The sequence below is a fragment of the Mustela nivalis genome, assembly GCF_964662115.1.
Source record: "Mustela nivalis genome assembly, chromosome: 3".
NCBI classification, from domain to species: Eukaryota; Metazoa; Chordata; class Mammalia; order Carnivora; family Mustelidae; genus Mustela; species Mustela nivalis.
In genome coordinates, this window is record NC_139022.1 from 3418907 (window position 1) to 3429742 (window position 10836).

Genomic DNA, 10836 nt, shown 5'->3' on the forward strand with positions numbered 1-10836 from the left:
TGTTTAACAACAGGGAGTGCCCCAAAAGGAAGACAGCAATGCTGGCCACCAGAGACTGAAGGGGCCATGGTTCAGAACCCTTCCCCGAACCTTGTGTAAAAATTTAAGTGGAGAGGAAATAAATTGATTTTTTTGGTGGACACAGGAGCCCAATTTTTATCCTGCATATCTTTAGCTAGTGAGTCTCATCACCTCTTTGCTTTTGAGTGGTCCGACCCACAGGAAGTGTTCCAAAGCCAGCTCACCTAGACAAGAGTTCCCCAAGGGTTCAAGAATTCACTCACCATTTTCAAAGAGGTCCTACATGAGGATTTGCATGAGTACAGAACTTCCAAACCTGGACTCACTGTGTTACAGTATGTTGATGACTTGCTAATAGCCACTGAGGACTATGAGTCATGTTTGCAGGGAATGAGAGCACTGTTACAGACTCTGCAGGAAAAAGGGTATCAGGTGTCAGCAAAGAAAGCACAGCTCTTTCAGAGCCATGCCACTTATCTAGGCTTTGATCTCCATGAGGGAGTGCATTCACTGTCCGAGTCCAGGAAACAGGTGATCACCCAATACCCCCCCCCCCGCACCACCACGGCCTGACAAGCGAGGGAGTTTCTTGGGATGGTGGGCTACTGTAGGCTGCGGATACCGCGGTTCACGGATCCAGCCCCCAGCGGTGCTAAATCCAGCCATGACCGATAGACCCTGCTGACCATGACCACACCTTTTCTACTATTCCCACTAACTCAGTAGGATTCTTCCCTTCAAATCCTTCAATTTTCTGAAGTTTCCTCCTTATATCTGGGGCTGACTGACTGACGAAAGCAAGATTCACTGGCTTACCACCCACAAGACTGTGGGGAGGTCTTAGCCCAAGTCACGGGAATAAGGTGGGATCTCAGAGACATTCCCCTCCCAGCTGTGGAGATGACTCTGTTCCCAGATGGGAGTAGCTACATGGCCAATGGAAAGAGGAATGCGGGGGTTGTGGTGGTTCCCCTGAGCAGGAACTCTGAGCAGCAGCCATACCACACAGAACCTTGGCACAAAAAGTGGAGCTGATTGCACTCACTAAGGCACTGCAGATGGCCAAAAGTAAAACTGCCAACATCTATATGGACATCAGGTACGCCTTTGCTACTCTCCATATACATGGGGCTATTTATAAAGAAAAGGGCCTATTAGCAGCAGAAGGAAAATGAATTAAGAACAGAGGAGAAATATTGGCTCTCCTCCAGGTTATTTGGGAACCAAAAGAGGTGGCCGTTATGCATTGCCCAGGACAGCAAAAGGGGAATGATCTGATTTCAAAAGGAAACCAATTAACAGATCAAGCCACAAAGCAAGCAGCCAGAGAGACAGTGCAAGAGCTGGTTGCACTCCAGGCTCCAGCTCTACCAGAAAAACTGAATTATTCAGAGGAAGATTTAAAGTATTTACAAAAATGGGCTAAATTGGACAATGAAGGGGACTGAGCTAAGACTAAAGCAGGAAAAATAATCCTTCCTTGAAGACTAGGTAAAATGTTAATAGACCGGATACATGAGGGTACTCATTGGGGGACACACAAACTCAAGATGCTTATAGGCAAGCAGTTCCAGGTTTCTAAATTAGGGTGTATGGTTCAGTATGTAGTTGATAGATATGCTCAATGCCAGGCAGTTAATGTGGGAGGAACTACAATGGGAAGAGGGAAAAGAGAAAGAGGTAAGGAACCAGAAATTTATTGGGAAATAAATTTTACAGAAATGAAACCCTGAAAATATGGGCACAAATGTATATTAGATTTTTTAGATGTGTTTTCAGTCCGGGTAAAGACTTTTTCCGCCAAACATGAGATGGAGATGGATGTGGAACCACATTCTTACCAACACAGGAACTTGGTTTGGATACATCGCCATCAAGTGGGAAATTTGGAGCCTTGCTGGAAGGGACCATTTACTGTCATCCTGACCACCCCCATGGCAATAAAAGTAGAAGACATCAGGGCCTGGATTCATGTGGATCACTTCAAATGAGCCAAGGACAAGGACGCCCCCCAGAGATGGAAGCCACAACCGATAGACCCTGCTGACCATGGCCTAAAGCTAAGACTGAAAAGACGATGAGTTTATTGTTGCTACTATTGTTACCTGTTTATGTAAAGTATAGGTGGGAAATTAGACAAACAGAATTAGAAAAATGGAAAGGTTATACAAAATGGAGAATGGCTAACTCATCAGCCAACTGTGCACTAATATCATTTGTACAAAAGAAAATTAGAACGATAAGAATGTTAGTCTTACATGCTCAGTATACCCCTTACAACAGAAGAACATAAAACTGGCTGAAAATTCAAGGATTTGACTAATTTTCAAAGAAAAGGGGGGGACATAAGGGCCTGGTTAGCCAGAGGGAGCCATTTCCTTCTAAATTGGATTGACCCTGCCCCTCCCAGAAGAACTTACTTGAAAACCCCATATATAGGAACAGGCCAGACCGGATGGAGACATCCAATCAGTGGGGTGTGCATATATTTACTATGGTAAATTGAAATTCAATTGTTGACCCATATTGCCAACCTAAGATGACTGTGTTGTTTTCCCTGTGTATTGCAATCTCATTGGCCACCAGTGTGTGGGCCGGGCTCAATCCCACCTCTATAAAAGTTAATCTGTGTGACTGGGAAGCATAGTCATCGGGAGGGGCATGAGCGTAGTGTTGGGAGCATTGTAGTCCTTGGAAGCCACCACACTGGGGAGCAGCCTCGCCAGGGAGCAGCCCTGCCAGGAGCATTGTAATCGGGAAGGGTTCGGAAGGATTGTCATTGGTAACAGAGTTGTTGGGTAGGGGAGTCATCAGGGTTGGTTTCCTGGGCATCATCTCCTCTTTGTAAGAGATGGCCCCGACTGGTGAGTTTGATATTTGATGCTTGTAATGAAATAAAGCTTTGCTTGACTTTTGCTTTGTGTCAGACTCGTTCCTTTGATCACGGACCCTAACAAAATGTGTACATTGCTTTGGGTAGTATAGATATTTTAACAATATTTGTTCTTCTAATTCATTAGAAGAAAATATTTGTCCATTTCTTTGTATTATTTTCTCTTTGTTTCATCAGTGTTTTGAAGTTTTCAGAATGTGGGTCTTTCATGTTTAGTTAGGTTTATTTCTTGTGTTTTTTAGTGAAATTTTAAATGGGATTAATTCAACTTGTCTTTCTGTTGCTTCCTTATTGATGTATAGAAATGGAATGTATCTTGTGAATATACTGAATTTGTGTATTAGTTTTATTTTGGTAGTGTTTCTGTAAATAATATCATGTCATCTGCAAAGAATGAAAGTTTGACTACTTCATTGACAACTTGATTGTATTTTATTTCTTTTTATAAAATTGTATTTATTTATATGAGAGAGACTGAGCATGAGTGGGGGGAGGGGCAGGGGGAAAAGGAGAAGCAGACTCCTTGCTGAGCAGGAAGCCCAATACTAGGCTATATTTCAGGACCCTGAGATTATGACCTGTGTTGAATCAGATGTTTAGCCAACTGAAACATGCAGGCACCCCTGTCATTTATTTCTTTTTGTTGTCTGATTTTTGTGACTAGGACTTTTAGTACTATGTTAAATAGAAGTGGTGAGAGTGGACATTCTGTCTCATACTTGAATATAGAAGAAAAGCTCTAAGTTGTTCCCCATGGAGGATGATATTAGCTGTGGGTTTTCAAAGATTATTTTTAAAATTATGTTTAAGTTATGTTCCCTGTAAACCTAAATTTTGGGGGATTTTATCGTGGATGTATGCACTACTTTGTCAAAGGTTTTTCTGCATTTATTAAAAGAATCATGTGGTTCAAGCCCTTTCTTTAATTAAGGTGGTGCATCATTTTCCTTGATTTGTAAATTCTGAACTACATTGCAATGCAGGAATAAAATCCACTGGATTATTGTAATTGATGCTTTTAATGAACTGTTGGATTCCAATTGCTAGTATTTTATTGACATTTTCTGGAACCACATTTATTTGATTTGTGATCCTGTAGTTTTCTTTTTTTAGTGGTGTCTTTATCTGGTTTTTGATTCAAGGTAGTTCTCCTGCCATGGAATAAATTTGGAAGCTTTTCTTCTGTTTTCTATTTATTGGAATATTTTGAGAAATAGGTTTTAATTATTCTTCTTTTATTTAATTTATTTTCAGTGTAACAGTATTTATTGTTTTTACACCACATCCAGTGCTCCATGCAAGCAGTGCCATCTCTGATACCCACCACATGGTGCCCCCAACCTCCCATCCCCACACCTTCAAAACCCTCAGATTGTTTTTCAGAGCCCATAGTCTCTCATGGCTCCTCTCCCTTTCCAATTTCCCTCAACTCCCTTTTAATCTCCATCTCCCCATGTCCTCAATGTTATTTCTTATGCTCCACAAATAAGTGAAACCATATGATGATACTCTCTCTGCTTGACTTATTTAACTCAGCATAATCTCTTCCAGTCCCGTCCATGTTGCTACAAAAGGTGGGTATTCATCCTTTCTGATGGAGGCATAATACTCCATAGTGTATATGAATCTCATCTTCTTATCCATCCTCCATTGAAAGGCATCTTGGTTCTTTCCACAGTTTGGCAACTGTGGCCATTGCTGCTATAAATATTGGGGTACAGATGGCCCTTCTTTTATCTACATCTGTATCTTTGGGATAAATACCCAGCAGTGCAATTGCAGGGTCATAGGGAAGCTCTCTTTTAATTTCCTGAGGAATCTCCACTCTGTTCTCCAAAGTGGCTGCACCAACTTGCATTCCCACAAACAGTACAAGAGGGTTTCCCTTACTGCACATCCTCTCCAACACATATTGTTTCATGTCTTGCTAATTTTGGCCACTCTAACTGGTATAAGGTAATATCTCAATGTGGTTTTAATTTGAATCTCCCTGATGGCTACTGATGATGAACGTTTTTTCATGTGTCTGATACCATTTGTAAGACTTCATTAGAGAAGTGTCTGTTCATAACCCCTGCCAAATTTTTGATATGATTGTCTGTTTTGTGTGTGTTGAGTTTGAAGAGTTCTTTATAGATCATGGATATCAACCTTTTGTCTGTACTGTCATTTGCAAATATCTTCTTTCATTCCGTGGCTTACCTCTTTGTTTTTTTTTTTGTTGTTGTTGTTGTTGTTGTTTGTTTGTTTTTGTTTGTTTGTTTGTTTTTACTGTTTCCTTTGCTGTACAGAAGCTTTTGATCTTGATGAAGTCCCAAAAGTTGATTTTGGCTTTTGTTTCTTTTGCCTTTGGAGATATATCTTGAAAGAAGTTGCTGTGGCTGATATAGAAGAGGTTACTGCCTATGTTATCCTCTAGGATTCTGATGAATTCCTGTCTCACGTTAAGGTCTTTTATCCATTTTGAGTTTATCTTTGTGTACGGTGAAAGAGAATGGTCGAGTCTCATTCTTCTACTTATAGCTGTCCAGTTTCCCAACACCATTTATTGAAGAGTCTTTTTTTCCACTGTATATGTTTTCCTCTTTTGTCAAAGAATACTTTCCCACAGAGATGATGGTGCATATCTGGGCTCTCTACTCTGTTCCACTGGTATATGTATCTGTTTTTATGCCAGTAGCATGCTGTCTTGGTGATCACAGCTTTGTAGTAAAGCTTGAAATCAGGAAATGTGACGTCCCCAGGTTTATTTTTGTTTTTCAACATTTCCTTAGCGATTTGGGGTCTCTTCTCATTCCATACAAATTTTGGGGTTATTTGCTCTGGCTCTTTGAAAACTACCAGTGGAATTTTGATCGGGATGGCATTAAAAGTATAGGTTGCTCTAGGCAGTATAGACATTTTAACAAAGTTTATTCTTCAGATCCAAGAGCATGGAATGGTCTTCCAACTTTTAGTGTCTTCTTCAATTTCCTTCATTAGTGTTCTGTAGTTCCTCGAGTACAGATTCTTTGCCTCTTTCGTTAGGTTTATTCCCAGGTATCTTATGGTTCTTGGTGCTATAGTAAATGGAATTGATTCTCTAATTTCCCTTTCTGTATTTTCATTGTTAGTGTATAAAAAATCCACTGATTTCTGTACATTGACTTTGTATCTTGCCACGTTGCTGAATTGTTGTATGAGTTCTAGTAGTTTAGGGTTGGAGTCTTTTGGGTTTTCCATATATAGAATCATGTCATCTGCGAAGAGAAAGAGTTTGACTTCTTCGTTGCCAATTTGGATACCTTTTATTTCTCTTTGTTGTCTGATTCCTGTTGCTAGGACTTCTAATACTATGTTGAACAAGAGTGGTGAAAGTGGGCATCCTTGTCTTGTTCCTGATCTCAACAGGAAGGCTGCAAGGTTTTTCCCATTGAGGATGATATTGCTGTGGGTCTTTCAAAAATAGATTTTATGAAGTTCAGGAATGTTCCCTGTATCCCTATACTTTGAAGTGTTTTAATCAGGAATGGATACTGGATTTTGTCAAATGCTTTTACTGCATCAATTGATAGGACGATGTGGATCTTCTCTCTTCTCTTATTAATTCATTCTATCACATTGATTGATTTGCAAGTGTTGAACCAGCCTTGTAGTTCAGGGATTAACCCCACCTCTTTATGGTGGATAAACTTTTTAATGTGCTGCTGGATCCTGTTTGCTAGGATATTGTGGAGAATCTTATCATCCATATTTATCAGTGATATTGGTTTGGCATTCTTCTTTTTGGTAGGGTCTTTGCCTGTCTTGGGGATCAGGGTAATGCTGGCTTCATAGAAAGAGTCTGGAAGTTTTCCTTCTGCTTCAATTTTTTGAAGCAGTTTCAGGAGAATAGGTGTTATTTCTTTTTTAAAGTTTGGTAGAATACCCCAGGGAATCCATCAGGTTCTGGCTCTAGTTTTTTGGGAGGTTTTTGATCACTGCTTCAATCTCATTACTAGATATCAATCTCGTTAATAGATTTCTTCCTGGTTCAATTTTGGAAGTTTATAGTTTTCCAGGAATACATCTATTTTATCTAGGTTGCTTAGCTTTTTGTCATATAACTGTTGATAATAACTTCTGATGATTCTTTCTACTTCCTTGGTGTTCCTTTTCATTCATAATTTTATGAATTTGGGCTTTCTCTTTTTTCTTTTGGATTAGTGTGGCCAATGGTTTATCAATCTTACTGATTCTTTCCAGAAACCAGCATCTAGTTTTATTGATATGTTCTCCTGTATCTCTGGTTTTTAGCTCATTGATCTCTGCTCTAATCTTGATGATTTCCCTTCTTATTTGGAGTATGTTTGATTTGTTGTTGAGTCTCCAGTTCTCTAAGGTGTAGATACAGCTGGTGTGTTCTGGATTTTTTAATTTTTTGAGGAAGTCTTGGATGGCTATGTATTTCCCTCTTAAGACTGCCTTTGCTGTATCCCATAGGTTTTGGACCTAAATGTCTTCATTCTCATTGGTTTCCAGGAATTGTTTCAGTTCTTTTTTGATCTCCTGGTTGATCCAAGCATTCTTAAGCAAGGTGGCCTTTAGCTTATGGGTGTTTTAATTTCTTTGGAACTTTTCCTTGTGATTAAGCTCCAGTTTCAAAGGATTGTGATCTGAAAATATGCAGGAATTATCTCAGTCTTTTGGTATCGGTTGAGTCCTGATTTTTGACCCAGTATGTGGTCTATTCTGGGTAACTTTCCATGTGTACTTGAGAAGAATGAGTATTCTGTTGTTTTAGGGTGGAATGTTCTGTACTTATCTATGAGGTCTATCTGGTTCAATGTGTTATTTAATGCTCTTCTTTTTTTATTGATTTTCTGCTTCAATAATCTGTCTCTTTCTGAGAGAGGTGTGTTAAGATCTCCTACTATTAATGTATGTAAATCAAATGACTCTTTATCTTGATTAACAGTTTTCTTATATATTTGGCTGCTCCCATATTAGGGGCATAGATATTTAGATCATCTTCATGGATAGTCCCTTTAAGAATGATGTAGTGTCCTTCTGTATCTCTTACTACAGTCTTTAGTTTAAAATCTAATTTATCTGATATGGAAATCGCTACCCCAGCTTTCTTTTGAGGCTCATTCGCATGAAAGATGCTTCTCTATCACTTCACTTTCAGTCTGGTTGTATCTTTAGGTTCCAAATGGCTCTGTTGTAGGCAACATATGGATGGGTCCTGTCTTTTTATCCAATCTGCCACCTTGTGCCATTTTTAGGTCATTCACATTGAGAGTGATTATTGATAGTTAAGTTGTTATTGACCTCGTTTACCCTTGAAGTCTTTCTTTCTGTAGATTGTCTCTATATTTTTGTTCAATGCTATTCTTAGAATTTTTCCTTTTGTAGAATGCCCCTTAATATCTCTTGCATTGTCAGCTTGGTGGTCGCATAGTCTTTTAAGCCTTGCCGGTCTTGAAACTCTTTATCTCTCCATCCATTTTGAATGACAGTCTTGTGGATAAAGTATTCTTGGCTGCATGTTCTTCTCATCTAGTGCCCTGAATATATTTTACCAGCCCTTCTGGCTTGCCAGGTCTCTGTGGACAGTTCTGAGGTTATTCTGATGGGTTTTCCTCTGTAAGTAAGGAGCCTCCTTTTTCTAGCGGCTTCCAAGTGATTATATCTACAATTATGATTCCTCAATTTGACTATCAGCTGCCTTGATGTTTTTTTTGGGATCCATAATCTTGGGGTGAGACCATTCTGCCTCTAGTACATGAACGCTTATTCCGTTTGCAAGATTGCGAAAATTTGCATGGAGAAGTTGCTCTACGGTATCTTCTAGAGTACTTTCTTTCTCCTCACTTTCAGGGACTCCAATAATTCTGATGTTGGAACGTTTTATGCATCCTTTATTTCCCTGATTCTGTTTTCATGGCTTCTAAGCTGTTTGTTCCAGGCTTCCTCCTGATCCTTTCATTCTATCTGTTTATCCTCCAGATCACTAATTCTATCTCCTGTCTCAGTTACCCTAGCTTTTAGAGAATTTAGGTTAGACTGGAATTCATTGATAACATTGTGACCCTCACCCCTCGTGGCCTTCATTCCTGCCCTAATCAATTCTGTTTGGTCATCCATGGCTTTCTCCAACCTAGCTATGGCCTGGATAATTGTTAGCCTAAATTCTCTTTCCAACATGTTGTATATGTTGATAGCCATTAGCTCTGTTGCAGAAGGCACAGCCTCTGTATTTTTTCTTCAGTTGGGCATTCCTCCTCCTAATCATTTTGGTGAGAGACGACTGAATGGATGTAGCTGGATGTATTGACAATGGTGCATTCAAGGTGCACCCTGGAAAGCTTCTGAGGAATCAGGATTCCCCACCCAAATGAGAGAAAAAAGAAAGAAAAAGAAAAAAGGCAGAGACAGGGAAAAAAGGGAAGATAAAATAGAAGGTTCAGCCCAAATGGGCCCCAAGATAAGATTTATGAAGTATACAAAGAAAAACAGACAACAAAAAGACAGATAAAAGTATACTTTTTTCAGAACTGCATTTATTGTCCTACATGAAAAAGCAAATAGGGAAGCATGCTGAAACATTTTGCGGTAAGCCCCAGTCTTGACTGCCACAGGGGGAAGAACACTAGATTTTCAAAACTAAGTATTTAAGGGGCGCCTTGGTGGCTCAGTGGTTTAAGCCTCTGCCTTCAGCTCAGGTCATGATCTCAGGGTCCTGGGATCGAGCCTCACATCAGGCTCTCTGCTCAGCAGGGAGCCTGCTTCCCCCTCTCTCTCTGCCTGCCTCTCTACCCGCTTGTGATCTCTCTCTGTCTATCAAATAAATAAATAAAAATCTTTAAAAATAAATAAATAAATAAATAAATATGCTTTCATCTTAAATTCATGCAATGTTTGTTCTTGTTATCTCACCAATAAGCTGCCAGTTTGAAGAGCATCACACTAACATTTGTAGCATACATCTACTTTAGAAAAGTTTCTGAATTCTTTCCCCCTTTATACCATATCATTAAGGCAAAAACCAAACCTTTGAAGCACTAAAAAAAAAAAAAAAGAAAAAAGAAAAGAAAACTTTACCAAAAAATTACTGGTGAAACTTGAGGGATTTTTCAGTTGCCTTATGCCAGGATGAATAGATCCAAGAAGCACATCTATAATACAAAGTAAACTATGATTATATTGTGAAATTCTCATAGATGGAAAAATTAAATTGAATATTTATTCTGTACATTTCATTTTACAGTAATCTTTTTTTTTAACTTTTTATTTTTTATAAACATATATTTTTATCCCCAGGGGTACAGGTCTGTGAATCACCAGGTTTACACACTTCACAGCACTCACCAAAGCACATACCCTCCCCAATGTCCATAATCCAACCCCCTTCTCCCAAACCCCCTCCCCCCAGCAACCCTCAGTTTGTTTTGTGAGATTAAGAGTCACTTATGGTTTGTCTCCCTCCCAATCCCATCTTGTTTCATTTATTCTTCTCCTACCCACTTAAGCCTCCCTGTTGCATCACCACTTCCTCATATCAGGGAGATCATATGATATTTGTCTTTCTCTGCTTGACTTATTTCGCTAAGCATGATATGCTCTAGTTCCATCCATGTTGTCGCAAATGGCAAGATTTCATTTCTTTTGATGGCTGCATAGTATTCCATTGTGTATATATACCACATCTTCTTGATCCATTCATCTGTGGATGGACATCTAGGTTCTTTCCATAGTTTGGCTATTGTGGACATTGCTGCTATAAACATTCGGGTGCATGTGTCCCTTTGGATCACTACATTTGTATCTTTAGGGTAAATACCCAATAGTGCAATTGCTGGGTCATAGGGCAGTTCTATTTTCAACATTCTGAGGAACCTCCATGCTGTTTTCCAGAGTGGCTGCACCAGCTTGCATTCCCACCAACAGTGTAGGAGGGT

At 39.5% G+C, this 10836-nt stretch overlaps 1 pseudogene across 1 annotated transcript in view; it reads right to left on the reverse strand.

Moving 5' to 3' along the window:
• Positions 1–687, reverse strand: part of LOC309861947 (olfactory receptor 6F1-like) — a 109258-nt pseudogene extending 108571 nt beyond the window's left edge. Inside the window, exon 1 of the transcript in view lies at positions 582–687. The product of the transcript in view is annotated as an olfactory receptor 6F1-like (transcript). The remainder of the gene's footprint in view (positions 1–581) is intronic.
• Between the last annotated feature and the right edge of the window lie 10149 nt (positions 688–10836).